General features: G+C 37.0%; 1 long non-coding RNA gene across 1 annotated transcript; it reads right to left on the reverse strand.

The window, feature by feature from the left end:
* Nucleotides 1–3,388: 3,388 nt before the first annotated feature.
* LOC140342399 (uncharacterized) lies at nt 3,389–21,106 on the reverse strand. The gene is made up of 2 exons (XR_011923071.1): nt 20,741–21,106; nt 3,389–3,700 (listed from the first exon to the last, which is right to left on the reverse strand). It is a non-coding gene; the product is annotated as an uncharacterized lncRNA (long non-coding RNA).
* Nucleotides 21,107–21,163: the final 57 nt, after the last annotated feature.

A 21,163-nucleotide genomic window follows, 5' to 3' on the forward strand; every position in this document is an offset into this window, starting at 1 on the left:
AGAGTCATTCTATTCCTACTGTACGGAATATGAACACTTGGCCAAGCAAATGCAGTATAGAAATATAAATATGAACATAACCATTTCAATAACGGCAGGAAACATCTTCTGGAAGACCACAGCATAATACTTATACATCATCACACAGCAACCTATGCATTAACTCTACATACAATATACATTTTCATCTCCAGTAATGCAGGGTCAAAGCTAAAGAACGATGATCATAATTTTTAATGCTTGATATGATCATTTCATAAAAAGGGATCTTAACAGAAACTAAAATATAACATATTAGGAGATAGTTGATACCTTCATTTAATATCCCCCTACTTCCTAGAATAATGCTGTACTATGTTGTTAGAGAAAACCTCCATCAAAAATATTAACATTTTAGGTATATGGTAATTCAACACTGTTCAAGCAAAGACCCCTTGTAGCTGTTTGTTTTTGTTGTTTGGTCAACTAGACTCATTGGTCATTCAGTGTGAACAAATATGTTAGATCAGGCTTTTTCAACATTTTTTCAACTATGGCATACCTGGAATTGGTAACACTCAAGGCAGATCATTTTTTTAGAAACCCTTGTTGTATTGATCAAAAATATTTGTATTAATAAACTTGAAGCAAAATGATGATAAAGAAACTCAAAGGGTACAAATTGTAGTATATTCTAACATTAGTGGTCACTGTGACCTATGGGTGGGTAATTATCTCATTAAATTGTTGGTCAATGTAGGTGGGGGGTCAATGAATCAAAGGGACAGGCCAGTAAGAAAGGGGCTAGATGATGCTAGTTGTCTATCAGCGAGACAATGAGGTGGCCAGGATGGAGTTCCTCTTTTGGAATGCCCATTCAGCCCATTGAGTTCAGCTCATCTGGAATGCCAGTATGAAGCCACAACGTCTAATCAGTTATTCTAATAAATTATTTTCCCTAGTCAATAATGTCATCATAGAGTCTTTTATTGCAGAGATGTAGATGGGGCATTTCTAACCAGGCCTGGTATTGAGTGATGATTACAGTGAGCACTTGGTCCAAATTTGGCTTTAGAGTACATAGACCCCATCACATCAGTCCCTGTCCTTAGAAGTCTAATGTCCCTAGCATACACACACAATTGGGTGTCATTTGGAAGATATGCAGTTCACCTACCAATACATTTTTGGAGAGTGGTGAGAAATAAGTGTACATACAGCCATTTGGAGTAGACTATTTTACAGAGTGGATTATACATGAATTCCTTAAGAAAGAGAACACCATGCTGAAGTTCAGTTGATATCTTTATTTGCCACTGATAACATCACAAAACTTTTTACAATGTATTTATTGAGAACTATGAAGACCTTTACAAGCAGTCATGGTGAAATGAACAATTTATGTGCTTTGAAAAGTTTTGCCCATAGATACCTATAAAAAATATAACATATGTGATCACGACCTATTCCTGCAGGGGGGTGAGTGTCTGCTAGGTCTACCTCAATTTTAGATATTTGTTGGTGTCTAGTGTTGAGCGAATCGAACTTTACAATTTTGGGTACCCGGACCCGAACCCGAACTTTGAGCCGAAGTGCGGCCGAACCCGGCGAATCCAAACTTCCAGTTGTTTGCTCATCCCTATTGGTGTCCCTTAAAATGGGGAGGTGTCCCCTCACTTTCTGCCTGGTTGAGTCCCAAATAATTGCTATATGCTGAACCCCCAATTTGTAACTATTGGAGTGCATTCTTTATATAATTTATTATGGACTGGTGACAATGTGACTAAGGTAGGGAAGGTTTAGAGAAAACACAACTGCAATCCCATGATTGTCAACTGTAGAGGAATAAAACAACTTTGCCTTTGGGCCACAGCCCATTGTGATAAATTTCTAAATTCAGCCCCCAAAAAAGGTAGTTACAGGACCTATATACCACATACCGTATGTTCCAAGGCTATATAATACCGTGAACCTTGAGGATCATCTTTGTCAAGTCAGATATGATTTGATAATCTTTTATCAGTAGTATCAATTGTACCCACATTAGAAGCATTAAACTGTGAGCTAGTGATTTCATTAATTTTGTTAATTACTGGCTTGTTGTTGAAATCCAGCCAAACAATAGTACAAAGAATAAATATATATGTTAAGGCCTAAATACCTACCAATGGATTTGTATCCATCAGCACTGTAACATACCCGGCTGGTTCTTTTTGCTTCTTCTCTCTCTCCAAATCTGTGCTATTCTGCAGAAGACATAGCAAGTGGTTGATACAAAAATAAATGTAAAGGTGCAATGTATTGTACTAAAAATGCCTGCACATACATTTAATGATATATTAATACAGAGAATATTTAATTTGTGCCTTAAAATCAACATAGAGTACCAATTTAATAGATCATTTTACTGTACCATAACCCAACAGGACAATTTGCACATTTCTGAATACATTTATAATGTATATATGGTTGGTTTATTCTTTGAATATTACTTTATTGTTTTTGGTTCTCAGATTTGGAATTCTCACTAAAGTTAATTTGATTTCTTTGGCGTCTATAACCATATCCGCATTAACATATTGCCGCCCGATTTCATATCACTTGTTTTTATTGTATGCAGGAATGCTTTCAACTCTTCTTAAGGTTTAAGATAATTTAGAACATTACTAGGAAAAGATGGCATGGACAATTCTATTTTCCTGCTCCCATCCAACATAGCTCGATATGGTATATGTTCACATATTAATCTGTGTTTTCATTTTCTGAAAAAATCCTTTGTGATCACTTTGTTGTTTTTCCATCTCCATCCGATCCATAAGCACGATGTTTGTCTTGGCAGATCATCATTGAACAGGGTTTGGGCAAATGGTGCCTTCCCATGAACAGCTTTTAAATTTGGCCAAAAAGGTTTTATTTCTGCTATTAGTCCAGTAGCAAACTCTTTATCACTGAATATACAACAGAAGGTGTTCCAAAAATGCAAAAGTCCAATAGTTGTTTAGCAAATTCAGTTCTTTTTTTGAGGCTAATGGCCCTAATTGGGGAAACTTCACTTCCTTAGTCACACTTAGACTTGGTAGACCATAATGAACTGACCTGGTCATGAAACATTGCATAGACCATAATGAACTGACCTGGTCATGAAACATTGCACGTCAGTCAAATCAACCTGACAATAACTTTCTATGTCAGGGAAATCAACCGATTTCAGGACAATACTTTTCTTTTGAGAGCTGAGCTTCTGTTGGCAGCTGACACATGACTTAAAAAAAAGGAGAAGCACCTCCTGGGTCACATCTTTGTAGCTCTTTTTTAGTTCAGTAAACATCTGTGTGTTTTGCTCCATGACCAGTATTGACATGGGCTTTAAGAAGCACATCGTACATATCCTTATTGGTTATATAGGACATGACGATGAGACAATAAGATTCTCCTTATCTCCAACATGGAATATCAGAAATCTTTTCAGACATTGAAAGTACAGGGAGGACTTCTAAAGTTTGGACATTTTGACCCATTCAATGATTTTGCTGTACTTATCAGATGTCAAATACATAGAATTATCTTCTCTCTAGAAGTAAACTCTAAAAACAGTTATAAAAAAGGCTTTTATCTACAACAGACATGATGCTTCTGATGCTGTCCACCTCAAAATGTGTAGGCAGCTTGAAAAAGTAGTCAAAGGTCCACGATGTAGATCCTGCATTTGTTTGTATTTTACCTGTAAAAAAAATGAGATACAGTGAAAACTTCTAATTGCTAATTCTAAAAAATAATTTTCTGAATATTTTGTGTGAAAGAACATTGAAATATTACCAATTTTCCCAAATTATTAGAAAATAGTATAAGACAAATATACATAAATCAACTTCCAAAGTAAATATATCCCATTGATGGAGCAATATTAATAGAAAGGATTGAGCCAGGATTTGGTTTGTGAACAGTTTTACAAATCTTGTTTGAAGTTGGAGAACATTGTACCCCATTGAAGTCTGTTTGTGGAGGACAATCTTGTTTATTAATTTTGTCCATCTATAGGGCCATTTGTAAACACAAACATAAAACATAAAAATCAAATCAATATACATAACATAGATAACACAATATACATAACATAACATAACAGATTGCATTTCGCGTTGGGCGTACCCTCAGGGAAACCCCAATAGGAAGTTCTATGTTATGTATATTGATTTTATTTTTATATTTTATGTCTGATTTTAATGATATTTATTAAATTAGGTTTTGTGAATTATAGAAATTTGTTATTTAGGTTAGTTAATTTTTGTAAATGGCCCCGAAAAGTCCCATTGCTTGGTGATGTTTTACATTTTTCATCTATTAGGGATGTGGCCATGTTGAGAAAGGAAAGGTTGGATATCTGTATGTAATCAGATTTAAAACAACAGTATCTCTTCAAGTAAAAACTCTTGGTTCTTCTTTATAGCTCCTACATCCACTGTCAATATGCCAGATTTGAACCCATCTCTTTTTTAAAAGAAAATTAGATTATCCATTACTTAAGACTCTTGTGAATCTGAGGACCAAAGCAAAGACTGGTGGTGCCTGCAAAGTCTAAAAGTGTCCAAAATCCTATGGGTTTTCCCTAGACTCATGATGATGGTGAACATAAACCTCATCCTCGTAGTACGAAATGTCCCACATCAAACACTTCCAATACCTACATTGCATGAAATACCTGAATGTGATTTGATTTGTGCCTCGTGTAATCTCAGCTTTAGTGAATGGAATAAATTGCCACCATATTTATTAATATTTCCCGAAGACATTGTAGAATATAGAAAAATTCTATAAACACCATTTGGAATTAATGGTATAGATAGGAGGTTGATATTTTTGAAAGCATAAGATGAAATATTTACTATATATACAATATAAAAGGCATACAAATAAGACAATACTGCAATAACTCAGAGTGTTCCTCACCAAAACAGCATCAAAGCCCCATGAAATTGCATTTAATCATATCAGAATTCACTAGTAAAATTAATCTATATATTCTTTTGTAAGAGAAAAAATTGCCTAATTTAGAAAAAAAAATGGATTTTACAAACTCCTAGCTTTAATAGAATGCAAGTCTTTATGTCTGTTATAGGAACTACAGGATTAATAACTATAATTAGCCACCCACTGCATGCCAATATATTTTTGTTTCATCTTCTCTCTTAACCATTCATACATTAACTGCACAATGGAATAATTACAGAGAATACATCTATAAGCAGGGTACTTAATGCCGGTACCATGCCGTGCTGGTACCATCCATCAACATCAACAAGATGAGGATTCTTATGGATGGACCAACACCTGCAGATGTCCAGTCTTGGTCTACAACTCACATAAAGCTCAGTATATGTATATAAAAAAACCCATAAAGGATATCAATTAGTTTTGTATGAATCAAATGTTGATTGCAGAACTAGATATTGCCTTGCCAATGTGATGCACATACCATGTGCAAAGAATGAACCAGTTGGTGTAGGTCTGTCTATAGAAAACTATAATGGGGCGGATACAGGACCAGTCACCCTGCACAAGGAGAGAGAGCAGCAGGACCAGTCTATAACATTATAAACATGCAGGCGGGAAGGGAGAGCACAGACCAAAGGCCATAGTCTATTCACTGTAATGCCCTTTGCCAGGTAAAATAATTTATTTGTATACTTAGCTGTAAGCTCAGCTTAACTTTATAAGGATACCTAATCAAAATAATAAAAATATATTTTAAATTTATAGTTAAAAGCTATTGCTAAGAGCCTATTGTGTGCTATTTCCCTCCACTTACGCTGCATACACACGTGCAATAATTATCGTTGGAAACGAAAGACTAACAACCGTTCGTCCGATAATCGTTAACAAAAAAGTGCACAATGACGCCGATAAAGGGTGATTGTCGCTGAAAATGAACGACCGTCCCAGCGGATCTCATTGGGCGTTGATTGTTCGCAATTCAGTGATCGTGGATGGTTCTGCGGTACACTTTATCCTTTACATGTCACTTCCTGCATCGTTCAAACGATAGTATCCAGCGTGTGTACAATATTGGTGGATTGTATTTGAACGATCGTATCATTACAGCATGTACAGAATTGTGCACAATAGGATCGTTCAAAATACTCGTGCATATTCGTTAGGCGTTCATTTTCTAATGACAATTATTGCAGGCAGGGTCCTCTCCTCCTCCTATGTCACTGTCTGTATCTATCTGTCATTTGCCAACATTTGCAGCAGGTCTGGTTAATATGTGAATGAATGTACACAAGTCATGAGTTTTTGTTGATCACAGTCATGTGATGTGTGAATGTCACCCTCTGTACCTTCAGCCTGCAATCACATCATTTGTCTGTGAATTTACATAGACCTTCCTTTAGTCTACCATGGACCACACAGATTGTTATAATAGCCCCCTCCTAGCAGGGCTTAGCTCCTGTCCACTGCGCCTCTGGCATTGCTGCACACAAAGCTTCATCCTGGCAGCACATCACTTTCTACCATCAGCTTTATTCTTTCCAGTAGGGTTCTGTAGCACAGCTTTTCTTTGCTGCAGCCATTTTTCCTGAGATTTGAACTGATTGGGAGACCTAAAATTTGCTACAGGAAAATGGACACTGTGTTTGTACGTTTCACCAATATTTTCCTTAAAATGTTTGCAAAGTTTGTAGCAATGGGCCTGATTTATAAAAGTTCTTCAAGACTGGAGAGGGTACCGGGGGTGATCCAGCAAACCTGGAATGAATTTCTAAAAAATCATTTAATATTATTTGGCAAATTTTGGCAATTCTGGACCAGGTTTGCTATGTGGTTCAGCATTGTCACTGCCAGGGTGCTTGTATATGGAGAAGGAATGGAAAATATAACGAGCCAATCAGTTTTAAAAGCAAAATTAGCAAAGTGACCAATTGTATTGATATATATAATATATTAACATATAATAATAACACCAGCTGCATACTGAGAAGAAGACATGCATGGACTTTTAGTATAAAGTCATATTCCAAGACCGAAGGAGGACATACACAACAGTGGGCCCCTGTGCAGAACTGACTTTGGACTCTACCTGAACTGACTTGGGGCTCTTGTGGGGGCCCCAGTTGGCTGAGAAGGGTCTGAGGCCCTTGTGTATATTCTTCTGAGAATAAGGACACGCTGGAGATTGCTCTGTACAAGTTAGTGAGGACTTAGGCTGCGTACACTCGTGCAATAATTGTTGTTGGAAACAAACGATCCACGAAAGATCGTTCAATAATTGTTAACAAAAATGTGCACAATGACGCCGAAGAACGAGCAAGCTTGCTGGAAACAAACGACCGTTCCTCCGGATCTGATTGGACGACGAACGTTTGTAATCTATTGTGTGTACAGTCGTTCAGTGATCGTGGATTGTTCTGTAATCCGCTTTCCCCTGTACATGTCACTCCCTGCATCATTTGAACGATCGTATCTAGCGTGTGTACACTATTGGAGGATTATATTTGAACGATCGTATAATTACAGCATGTACAGAGTTGTGCACAATCTGATCGTTCAAAATAATTCGGAATATTCGTGGATCGTTCGTTTTCAAATGATAATTATTGCATGTGTGTACCTAGCCTTAGTTGCTTCCATACTGAGCTGTACTACATACTGTGTTACATCCCACTTGCTATCAAATCAGCAACCAAGCAAAATCTTGCGGATTTAGCAAGCTATAAAATTACACCATAACAATAGGTAAGGAGTTTGTTAGCAATTGTTCCCCCAAAGGATTAATCATGTGATTTGGTCCTTATTGAATAATTGCAACTGGTGTTAAAAGAGAATTGCAAATATAAAGGATCAAAGGAAAGTTGTGACTTGGGACAGGATGCAGTTGTATTTGCATCCCTATAACCAAATGCAAACAGGATAGGTAAAGCTAGGTACACATGTGCAATAATTGTCGTTGGAAAATGAAAGACATCAACGATTATGCGCGATTATTTTGAACGATCGTATTGTGTGCACATATCTGTACATGCTGTAAGGATACGATAGTTCAAATATAATCCATCAATAGTGTACACACGCTAGATACGATCGTTTGAACGATGCAGGAAGTCACATGTAAAGAAGAAAGTGTACTGCAGAACCATCCACGATCACTGAACGACCGTACACACAACAGATTGCGAACAATCGTCGCCCAATCAGATCTGCCGTGATGGTTGTTCGTTTCCAGCAAGATTGCTCGTTCTTCGGCCTCTTTGGCCTGTCGTAGTGCACTTTTTTTGTTAACAATTATTGAACAATCTTTCGTGGATTGTTTGTTTCCAGCGACAATCCTCATTAATCGGCATTGTTGTGAACATTTTTTGTTAACGATTATCGGACGAACGGACGTTAGTCGTTCATTTCCAACGATAATTATTGCACGTGTGTACGCAGCCTAAGAAACTTTATTTTATTTAGAATCTGCCTTTTACTGTCCCTATAATATTATCTTTATTTGGTGCAGATATATAATAGGCAGTGCTTTACAAAGTCCATAGTCATGTCACCTATACATTAGGACTGGAATATGAAAGAAAATACCAGCACAAGAAGGTATAGAAGCCAATGGTATGAAGATGAGCTCAATAGTGTGCCTCTTCTTCTTTCACTCTCCACTCACAGGCCAAGGTGGGTCCAGGACAACCTAAGCTCGGAGGTATGGGGTGGGGGTGGGAAAACATCTAGTGCCAGAAAAAAAGTGCTGCATGGGCAATCTCTGATTGAAGGTGAATCTAAAACCCAAACTGCAGTTCTGTTTAAACAAACTCTACTACAGTGAAAGTCGAGAACGTGTTCTGTATGGCAGGAGTAAGCTCTCAAAAAACTGACCAACCAGATTTACAAATTCATGGCAGATAACTAGTTCCTACAAATGTGTTTTGACACTTTACTTAAATACTGGCTTATAGGAACATTATCACTGTACGCAGCAATTACAGTAGGGTGGGGCATACCTATTCACAACAAACTGATATCAGATCAACCAGGAGCCAATTTGCCTTTGGAACTGTCTGTGCTTGGTGCTTGTGGTTGAATTTCACTTATCATCATTGATATAATTAAAATAAAAAGGGGGAAAAGATATCATTTTATTGAGTCCAATTAATTAAGGAGGTGAAAATATTACATTGTATCCATCCAACAATTAAGCAAATATTTTGTTGTACCCTAAGCCGGCTTAGTGGTTAGGTACTTACATGACTGTGTTACGCAAACTTCAATCTCTGTACAAGCTCGGGCAGGTTGAAACATTTGCACGACTTATCAGCAGTAATGAAATGCACCATGCCAGCGTGCAAACTTTATTTTACATGGAGAGATTAATTTACTGGGACAACGTGGTGGCAACGAGAAAGTACATAAAAAAAAGACTAGCAGGATTGTTTCGTAAGGTGGAAAGCAATGTAGAAATTGCAGCAATATATATTGTTGCATATAGTAACAGAGATTTATTCCTGTAGACTTGTAAAGCAATATTGATATGTCTGCTTTGAACAAGAACGGATGTAATAGTAAATTTACGATAATTTTACATATAAAATGAAATCCATTAAAGGATACCATTAAAGGATACCAGAACATATATCTGCCTGGTGTCCTTTTCTTCACTACATCACATCGGTATGAAAAAATTCCAATGACAAGGTACACACTGATAAGGAAAACATTAGCGGTCCCTGAGATAAGATCAGGTGTCGGGGTAGCACATGAATAGTGGAAGTTGAATGATGTTAAAGTCAATACAGTTTGTCATCTGACATGTGTAGCATCTAGAGATAGACTCCATATAGTCAATGATTTTATGTACTGGCTTTCAAGTGCTGACGTGACAGCAAAAAGATTGTTTCAACAAGTCAGCTTGTTATCTTGTATGCAATGGATCGTAGCAGCCCTAGGCTCTAAATCATTTCTGGAAAGTCTGGAAAATTATCAGTTCACCAATTTCACAGATTTGCTTGGTTCTGATGGACTGTAGTTGTCCTGTTTATACCATAAACATGCAAATTTTATCAAAAATGTTAAAGAATTATTCCTGGGCATACAAATGATGGTGCAGCTAAACCAACATATTGCCAAAAAACTGGAGGAACAGGGTGATCTATTAGGATTATTCACCTAACCACTATTGGGGATACATCAGCCTGTATTTAGGTTAATGAGACATAAAACTGTACACCATGGCCAACCAGTCTCTGCTATTAGACTGAATTTTGGCATTTGCCCATGAGCTCCTACAGCTTAACCACAATCTCCTGCAACTAAGAAATCTAATCTTTTGCAGGCCTTCCTTTGAAATACTTTCTCTTGCAACACAGGTATTTTAGGGAGTTGCATTGGGTTGGGTCTTGTAACAAAGGCACTGATTTGCCCAAAAAATTTTAAGAAATGTTGGCGTGCCCACTTAGTAATACCCACTACACGACATGTAAATGTAATGATGAGAAATGGGCTGCATTGGCAGCTTTATCTACTGCAGACTTTTACAACATGGGGGAACCCTAAAATAACTTTCAGGTCTTCGGGGAACCCCTTCTTTAATTACTATATCCACAGCTCACAGTACATTAGCGTGATTCTCAGTAGGAAGAAGTCACCCTTATAGAAAGAAAGCCATGTCAGTGGTAACCAACCAGAGAGGCACAAACTGCTCAATAATCAATGAACCCCTAGCAACCCCTGGGGGAACCATGGAAATCTGGTTGAGAAACACTGGTCTAACGTATAACAATTTTGTACACAATAGCCACATACATTTTCCTATTGCCCTCCGATATAGGAACCTATAAAAAAAAAAAGTTTTAGCATTCACATGTAATAAAATATTTCTGATCAAAGTTCAGCCTTAATAGAAATTAGATTGGCTACAGATCAGCTCTTAGCCATGTGTTTGAGCCAACACACTGTAGTATATACACAAATACTTGGCAAAAGGTGGCTTAACCAGACTTGACACTTCAATTTCATACATTTGAATTGATCCCTCTAGCAAAAAATGTCAACCCCATGGCAAGGGTTAGTTAAATAATGTAAATAATCTGATATTCAAATCTAGCATTCCCTTTCCTATGATAAAACTGTGGTCAATATATGGACTTTCAGATATTTATATTCTTAATATGTTTTTATACGAGACTGTTGACTTCTGTTGCTGTAGGCATTGTGGAGAAATGAATTCTCAAAGTCTACAAGACAAGTGATGAAGTCTAGGTTGTTTTTCAGCAGTCTGTGGCTTCTTTCTGTGTAGTGCACTATGGTCATGTTAGAGACATGAAGGTTTGAAGAACAGGGGAAGCTGAGATAATGAGTCAATAATTTGGAGTGAAAATGTTGCACAGCTTGTACTGTATTTGTGCAAGGGGACAAACTTGCAATGGTTGCGAGGATTGTTGCTGTATGATTTTAGGTGTCCAATGGTTTAGGAGAAAGACGTGTACAGTATGCAGTTGGTGATGGACTGCAGAGTCTATAGACAATGTAGCCTCTGGACAGACCAGCACATGTGTAAACCAACACAGCTGTGTAATTGAGCTATACCAGATTGTGTACCACGTCCTTCTCAAATCTGTGCACTATTGTATTATAAAGTTTAGATTTATTAAAGCTCTCCAAGACTGGAGAAAATAGGCTATTACAAGAGAACCTGGGCAATCCAACAAACCTGAAATTTCTTAAAAATGACTTGCCATTAGTTGGAAAATGTTTTCAATATTGTATCAGATCCATTGTATGTTTGCTGCATCACCCAGGCTCTTTTATGATGATTATTTTCTCCAGTCTTGGAGAAATTTAATAAATCAGGTCCATTGCAACCATCTTGCAAACATATTAAATAAAGAATTCTGCTCGGAGAGTCAACTTCATAACATGTTCAGCCTGCTGTGTACAGACAGACAGGGTGTTACAGTTAACATTTATTTTATAAGACTTTATATAATAAAGGATGTATTTTTTAGCAGAAAAAAATATATATCATACATTTATCTTGATGATGTTTACCAGATGATACAACAATCACAGAATAGGTCAGTGTTCCTCAACCAGGGTTCCCTGAGTGTAGAGCAGTTTGTGACTCTCCAATGATCTATTTGGCTATCTGTGAAATTCTTCCCAATGGCCACCAATATAAAAGACATTCTTCCTACTGATCACCTTAAGGTTATTGCAAGGGCCCCTCCATATTAAAAAGGCTGAGACACACAAACTTAGGTTGATTTATTAAAGGAGTTTAGACTTTCACTGCTTCACCTTCCGATCATGTATACTTCCTTTTGCATGTGATTAACCTCCCTAGTGGTAACCCCGAGTTTGAAAAAAAGGGTAGAAAAAAGTTGCTGAAAGCGGTAACCCTGAGTCACACTCGGGGTAAGTAAACCTTTGGGAAGTAATAGTAAATACAGCCTTACCTGTTCCGCCGGCGTCCTGCATTGTCCATCGCCGCGATCCCTGTCTTCTTCCTTCTTCCTCCGGCATCTTCTGCACCCGATGTGTCACCAGTGGAGTTCCCGGTGATTTTGGTGCGTGTGTACGTTGCCGGTGGGGCCGGGCGGGAAATTCAAAATCCATTTGTATTGCATTCAATACAAAATAACTGTATTGAATGCAATGCATTGGATTTATATATATATATATATATATATATATATATATATATACTGTGTATATATACATGTGTGTACAATATCTTTATATCTTTGAACGATCGTGTCGTTATCTGTATGTACAGGATCGGTGCTATATGATCGTTTGCAGATATCGTGCAGGATCGTTCGTCGTTCGTTTACCAACGATAATAATTGGAAGTGTGTACTTAGCTTAAGATAAGTGAATCATTCTTTATACAGTGCCAAAGTGAACAGTATAAACTCTTTAGCAAATCAACCCTGAGGATTCAAGTGACTATTATCACACCACTTCCTGTGAAGAGGCTGCTTGTTACCTGTACTGTGATAAAAAAAACAGCACAGATAATAGGTGTCTGGGTAGTATTGTGCTCTTTACACATTTTAACAATTACACTGGTGGGATATAATAGAAGTCAGCAGATGTAAGTGTGCACATATGTATGGCAGATAGTTTATGTTAATGCTATCACTTAGGACATTTGGGCATTGTATGGCTCTGATTTATCAAACTGCAATTGCAGTTTTAGCATACTGAGTATCAAAGTAAAAAACAAAGTGTAATGTTTTGCAGCTCAGCAGTCCTTAGATGTGATAGTTTTATAAATTTCTTTATTCTCCAGACTTTTTGGTACCTGCAAATAACATACTTCCCATGCTTCATGCCTTCATTCATTTCTTAATTGTATATATAGGAGCAGCCATGGTTTTCACGCATATTGGACTTTAATATATATATATATATGCGTCATTGTTCTTTCCCATTACATGGTGGATTGATGGGACCAATAGTCACATACATGTGTTTTCTTTTGAGATCATAAAAAATAGCAGGGCATAGATTTTTTTAGCAAGATCAGCAGGTATTTTCTGATCTGGCTAAAAATGTTCTTGGTCTAAGCAATGAAAACAAATGCAGCAAAACCGCTAAGCACTGGGACGCTGCAATATATTACATTGCCGGTTTGGGTTTGGATGTGCCACAAGGCATGTTAAAATGACATGTTAATAATGACTGAGCGGCTTTTTTTGTCTTTGCTGCCAAGGGATTTATATTTCTGTATATCCAACCCTGAGGTTTTCATAGTGCTAAGAGACAGTACAGATCATTTTAGGTTCAGTTATCAGCCCGGTGACCTGGTATTTTTCTGCTGCAGTTAAGATAAAACAGATAGGTCTCCGCTGTTCCCACTCAGTCGCACTCTTGTCAGCATGTTCTCAAATATGAAACTGGTTGGCACAGAGTGCTAGCCCTCCCTATTACAGTCCATGTATTACTGTACAATAAATTATAGGATGCTCAAAATCAAATCAAACGTATCTTTTACACCTGTTGCATTTAATATATACTTAAAAATGTAAATTCCGATATTTTTTGCATAAAATGGGGGGGGGGGGGTTTAGAATCCCTATCAGGTCAGTTTTGCTGTTTGTACCTCGAGAGAATTCCCTTAATTTCCTGTCCTAACAATACAACAATAAAAAAAAAACAAAAAACAAAAGTGAATGTTTCACCCCAGAAAGTTGTTTCCATCACATATGTTCCCATTGGAGGATCTTCCCTGCCCTTTGATATGACAGCAACTCACAATGTTGTTTGCTGTGGACATTGTCAGGAGGACAAATACTAAACATTCTTTTAGGTAAAAACTAGATATTACTTTACTATGTGGGGTTCACCCTGACTTACATATTAAGGTGTTTTAAGTTCTACTGAAGCTTGACATCAGGCTTATGAGTAAACATAATGAGCAATACCAATTTGTTGGTAAAGTATCTTGCCTAATTTGTGAATCCATTGAAGATCTATTTCTTTACCTTTCTCATAGACCAATTAGGAAAAGTTGGTCTTAGTGTCACCTGACTCAGATGTGGATGGTCAATTGCCTTTCCATCTCATCATTTTCTGTAAGTCATCTGTTTATATAATAACCCATACCACCATTGCTTGCCCAACTGCCTCCAGTTTCCATCCACCTCTTGATGTCTCCATTGGTTGAACTTCCTTGGGTCCCCTGGGAATGTCTGTCCCAGATCTGCAAGCTGGGATTTTGAATCGTACTTGGAAAGAATCCATAAACCTTAGCTAACCATCTCCCAATTTCTTACATCTATGGTTAGCTAAAAGAGGAAGAAAAGGTTGAACAAGATGGGTGATTGGCATTTAAAATAACTGAAATCAATCCCTCTTTTAGAAAAATAGAAATAGAGAATAGTCACTAATAGCTAAGTGCATTAGCCCATAGCAATCATTCATCTCGTTTGTTTCCTTCTTTTGGTCTTATTCTAGGAGCATCAATTCTGGTTGGTTGCTTGGTATTAGTTACTTAAAGCTAAACTTCAATCAGCTGTAAAAATATACCTTGCAAGGGTTAATTGCAAGGGATTAGTGAATTTGCCTGGTTCAAGTCCTGAATAGTTTGACCAGTGCTCTTTGATGTTCACCAAACCCCATTTAAGTATATAGGAGACCAACCTTTCACTTACTTTTTGGATATTTTTAGGGCTCATGTGCAAATTAGTGTCAAACAAAAACATGGAAAGTCGGACACGGCCATGGGGACAGGTACCTATGCAGAAAAATGTTTAAAAAGTACCACTGAGCAGGGAAGAGGGTCGTTTAATATGGCTTAGAGGGCAACAATGAAAACACACAAATCCTTTCAATAAGATTCCTGGGGAGTGCCTTAATGCTGTGGGGTGTTTTGATTTTTCAGCTCGCACTCCTTAAGCTAAATTACGGTGACAGATTCACCTGGCTGCAGAAATGACGTCTGTAGAATCTACAGAAATACTGCAGCGTTTCTGCAACCAGATGAATGTGTCATATAAAGGTCCAACATTGATCATGATTATGGTGGATTTACATCGCTGGATGACATCATAGATGAAGACCTATTTCTGGGAAAATAAAGTGAATTTTTGAGATGATTCGGTATGCGTCACTGTATTTATTTCAATAAATTAATTTTATTATAATGTCTGGATAAATGTCTGGTTTAGTGAATCCTATCACTGTGCAGGGTATCTTTGCCGTAGCTATGTAATATTTCTGCAGCCAGCTAAGCGGATTCATCTGGTTATAGAAATACTAAGGATTTGGTGCAGTGTTTCAGCAGAACCGGCATAGAGGATCTGCGTGTAGTAATGCAAAGGGTTAACTTCATCGGGGTCATCGTGATTTATATGGATTTACATTGCTAGATAACGTAATTGGCATGGATTTACTTCTGGCGACATAAAGCTCCCTTTTAAAAATCAATAAGTATGTGTTGTGTATTTCAGTAAAATACATTTTAACAGTTTTTGTGTAGTGTTGGTATTTACTTCTTTATAGGAAAGGGGTATTAGTATACTCCTGTACTCATTCCCCTGGATAAAGGGGGCAGATTTAGCATAATACCCCTTTAATATACTGTATGTTGGGAAGAAGTCCTGTCCCTCAACATTGGGCCACCCCAATACTAAAGGAAGGCAGGGAAGGTGGTATAGGATAGGAGGAAGGGAGCTTGATGGCACCCCTTACACTTTTTATTTAAGGGAAATCCCACAAAATTAAACAACAAATAAAAAAGAAAAGCTAAATTGCAAACTGTTTTTTCCAATACAAAAACTAATCCAAAATCCATGAAAACTGTTGGGTCTCAGGGAGCTAAACCTCAATTTGTAGCCCACTACATTGCAATCCACAGTAATATAGCACTATAAAGCACGATAATTCAACACATTGACAAATGGCTGCTGAAAACTCAGGCTTTTATATGGAGGGGGTCTGGCACATACCAAAGCCCTACATTCATTCCAACCCTCCAGACACAAGGTGAAATACTTACCTTACTCCTTGTTCTTCATAGGGCTGTAAACCAGTTTCCTGAAGCCTCTTTATTATTATTAATAATAAACAGGATTTATATAGCGCCAACATATTACGCAGCGCTGTACATTAAATAGGGGTTGCAAATGACAGACGAATACAGCGTGGTACGAGAGGAGAGGACCCTTAAAGAACCCACATCATTTTGACAGTCAAAGAGCACTAAAGCCAGGGGAAGTAGAAATGAAGTAATATTCCATCTCATTCATTACCACCCAAATAAAACGAGCAAATACCCCTATGGGGTGTGGAGGTAAGCCACTACAATGTTATTTCTGGAGTTCGGCTTTAGGAATTGAAACTATTTGTTTGAATAAAACCAAAGGTAACATGTTTACTCTGAATCTGTCAGTCTTTAGAATAACGTTATAGTCTAATAATAAATGTAGCTATGTGCAATAATTATCTGTGATATCCAGACCCGGAGCAAAGCCGAGAAATGCCAAAGCCATGCAGAATTCTGTTACGCAATTCTAAATTAAAGAAGGCATGAAGATGTCTGCTTGTCTGCGGCTTATTAATAAATAAAAATCATTTTTATTTCAGCCTGCTCTACAACATCACCAGCTTCCTCCACACCTGACAAACTCATTTTAAAGTTCAACGGATGAAGATGTGTTCTTGTTTAAGGTCTAAAATAAAGAGATTCCAGCCTGTTCCTTAAAGGAGAACCGAGCCCAATCACCTAACACTCATATAAGCTTCAGTATGTGAATGCCATTTAATTTTTTTTTAATCATTTATATCTGCAGTGTTATAATAAAATATTAACTGATCATTCCATGTAAGTTCTTGTTGAGGCATTTCCTATTATAGGGTGACAAATCTCAAACCTGTATTGTAACCCCACCCTGCACACCCTGGTGGAGGTTAAACTGTGCCAACATTCATTGTGCAGCCATAGTCCACCATTACTACTATTGTAATGATGTGATATGACATGATATTGGATGACATGGGGAGTATTTAGGCTGAAAGTGATTGAAAGAGGCTACAGAAGAACAGCAGCACAGAGACGGGAAATAGATCATAAAAATGTGAAAAAAATATTTAAAGAGAAAACCAAATGTTGACAATTCTCTATACCTTTATTAAATAAATGTCTTCCAGTTGGGGGTCTTATCTACTTTGATTGTTTCTTCATTTATGATGCTGTGGTAGTAATAATGGGGTGTATGACAGTAACTCATGTGTAAAGGTGCCCATACAATGGTCAATGGGTAAACAATAAGTTAAATGATCAATATCCTCCTGGCATGGATATTATACTAGATTTGCCACTATGCTTCCATTGACCAGAATATCCAACATTCTGGAGAAGTTTGCAACACTTATAGTCAATAGGAGTGCTCTGACCAGTAAAGCTCACTGTAATCTAACAAAGAAAGCCCAATCAATGATCATTCAGCATAATGATCAAGAATGTCTTAGTTTTTAATAATCTGATTTTTTTTGGCTAATGCCTAATCTATTGATAAATATCAAGTAGGGTATGGCCACCTTGAGTCATTGAGGTCACCTGTATCCAGAAAACATTAGGTAGAATTCATAATAAAGTGTATGGGACTGCTAGGGGAATCTGGGTTGCAAAGGTATAATATTTTATTCTTCCAGTCCAGATTTAGTGCAGAGGCTTCTATTTAATACCCATCCTGTTGAATCTATTCCTTGTACCTTAGCACAGTATCTGATTCCCGAGGCATAACCTAATAATGCATTAAATTCAACTTCATTATAGGCCCCTGAAATACTATTCCTGTGACTTGTCCCCCTGTATCTTAACCATTCAGGCTGGAAGACAATCAGGAGTAGGCAAACCATCCCATTTCCCATGGCAGCCTAAGGAAAAGCAATGCTAAAGCTGAACTTTCCCTCAGCCCACCCCTGGGCTCAATGACCCCAAAATAAGAACCCGCATGAGAGTACCAAAGCATTACTTGGGCTCTCTGCTAAACTGAACCTTGGTGTCAGATGTTATAACTGCATTAGTAAATAATTACAGTATCAGGGTGCTTGGATCTAACGGTGTGCTTAATAATAAAAATAAAGCAATTTTCAGCAAATAAGACTGTCATCCCGCAGCATTGTCAGGGGTCACTCTGAGAATTCATGCTCACATGATGTGCCTTCTCCCTAGGGTGCCGGGCCGGACTGTGAGAAGCAATTTCAGTTTCCAGAATAGAAAATCGTTGAATGGTGAGGTGCCTCTGACTCTCTGTACTGAGTTCTGGCTGATCCTAGCTACAGAGATTTCTACCTGCTGGTTTGTTTAATGTTGATTAAAAATGTTAGGGAACCACAAGCAACAATAAGTTTGGGCTGCCTCGCAGTGAACAGTCAACATTTATGTTCCAAGAGGACTAGCTGATGGGTGAAATATCCCAATAGTAAATCTGAATATACATAATTCTGTATGTGTGCGCAAATATTAGTACATACTATTAGTTTATTCCGAGAATTGAAGATTAAGACATTTTAATATGCATTAAATGTCTAGATACCAGCTATGTCTAGATACAGGCTAAGCAATAATGGGGGCTTCTATGATAGATAGATAGATAGATAGATAGATAGATAGATAGATAGATAGATAGATAAATAGATAAAAGTGTGTCTTTTTACTTTTTTATGTATTATTATCTTTAGATAAAAGTGTATCCTTTTACTTTTATGTATAATAATTTTCATTTGTATGTACCTCTGCATGCAATAAATATATATAGACCCAAGCAGAGACGTACACTTCGTAATATATATATATAAAAATATATATATAGACACACATTTACTTGCATCTCTGCATGCAACACTTGCAAAAAGTGTAAATTTTTTTACATTTTTTGTAACGTTCTCATGTCGTTGATCTGCGTCCTCTGCAGTAATTTCTTCCAATTTATCCAAACGCAAGAGTGTTCCGTGTACCATTGCTAGCGCGGCCCTTGTTGAGTATAGTCGGGCACTTTCTATTGACATTGATGTGTTTTATTAGAGTTAATAGCACAAGGCAGCTTCTCATATTAATTATCTTTGTGTTTAAATAAACTATGTAATCTTCTCTTCAACTACACTATTAAGATGATTGCCCTATATATATATATATATATATATATAATAGATAGCTGGACAGATAAATTGAGCTGTGAATTAGTAGTGTATGCTGTGCAGTTTCAGCCTGAATTAATTTATAATGTATATCAAACAGTCATGGACTCTCTGGCTGTCGCTTTAGCAGACACAATGGTATAATAGTATTGCATCTACATGTCAATGTGGTGTTTAGTAGGCAGGATTAGACGGAATTCTCACTGTTGTCCAACACACATTATTTAAAAGCAGAAATCCAGCGTCCTTAGCAGAGGAGGCAACTGCTTTCTCCTCCATCAGGCTGGAACTTCTGTGCATCGCCTGTTTACCTTTTAACAAACTTACTTTGGGAACTTGCAGACTGGCTCAGTCCCACCTTTGCATATTTACTAAAAATCACAAATTTATGCTTGTTTTAATTGCTTCTAAATTATTTTATCCAAACAACAAAAAAGTAAGGCTCTAAATAATGTCTTGATGCTGTAAAAGTTTAAAGGGGAAAATGTAATCTGTTGCATTCTAAAATGTATTAATTCTATATTATTTCGTACAATTGTGTGCACATTTGTGTAGATTTTAAACTGCACATAGGTGCAATATACCACTAAAAATGTATGCCTATTTTATTATTATTACAAAAAACAAAGGTAACATATTTAATATATATATATATATATATATACATATATATATATATAATTATATATATATTTAAAAATAATGTTACATCTGCTTTTAAAAATATCTTTTTTTTAGCATGTATTTTTATTAGGATTGGAGATGAAGGTTCGAAAGCCTTGCTCCAGACGTTGAACGTCAAAATAATTTTTCATTTTTTTTATTTAGGATAAAATATTCTCTTATTTATTTTAAAAACTAAAACTAATATATTTGCTAGAAAACTACATTACATTAGATTGATTTCCTTCACATTTCCTGGCATGCACTTGTTGTACAAATGTTAAAATCCAAAGCCCCACCCACCGCCTCCACTAAAATATATAGAATGTATCGAATATTTTTAATATCCATGTCGAAAATACACACCACCCAGCAGCAAAGTAGAATATATTAATATGAATGTTGAACCGCAGAGGCGTGTTAATTCTAGGTAAGGTAAAGTTTAACTTTAGCAATGTTTGTAACTTACATGATTGTTGTAGCTAGACCTTCACAAATCATGTTTCCACCAGTCTCATCCCCTTCAGGTCATAAAGAATAGTCTACAGCATCGATCAGATAGAATTGTGGATATCAGGCGTTGTGGAGAGTCCTTTGAGGACATTTTTTCTCTGAGCTGGATATGTTTGGCGAAAACCAGGACCCCAAAAAAAAACAAAAACTGGAGAATCAAATTCCTTCAGAGGACCTTCTATCATTTCTTTGCTCACAATCCTCTCAGTACAGAGCTCAGCTAAGGAAGAATTCTCTTTGACAAACCACCGTTCCCAGCTTCTGGGTTTTAAACCCTAAATCTATATTCAAATCTGGCTGAAGGTGTGTACAGGGATTTATAAAAGCCTCTTAAAGGGGTAAATTTACTAAACCGTGACAAAATCATAGCAGTCTTACT

Source organism: Pyxicephalus adspersus, chromosome 12 (assembly GCF_032062135.1).
Source record: "Pyxicephalus adspersus chromosome 12, UCB_Pads_2.0, whole genome shotgun sequence".
NCBI lineage: Eukaryota > Metazoa > Chordata > Amphibia > Anura > Pyxicephalidae > Pyxicephalus > Pyxicephalus adspersus.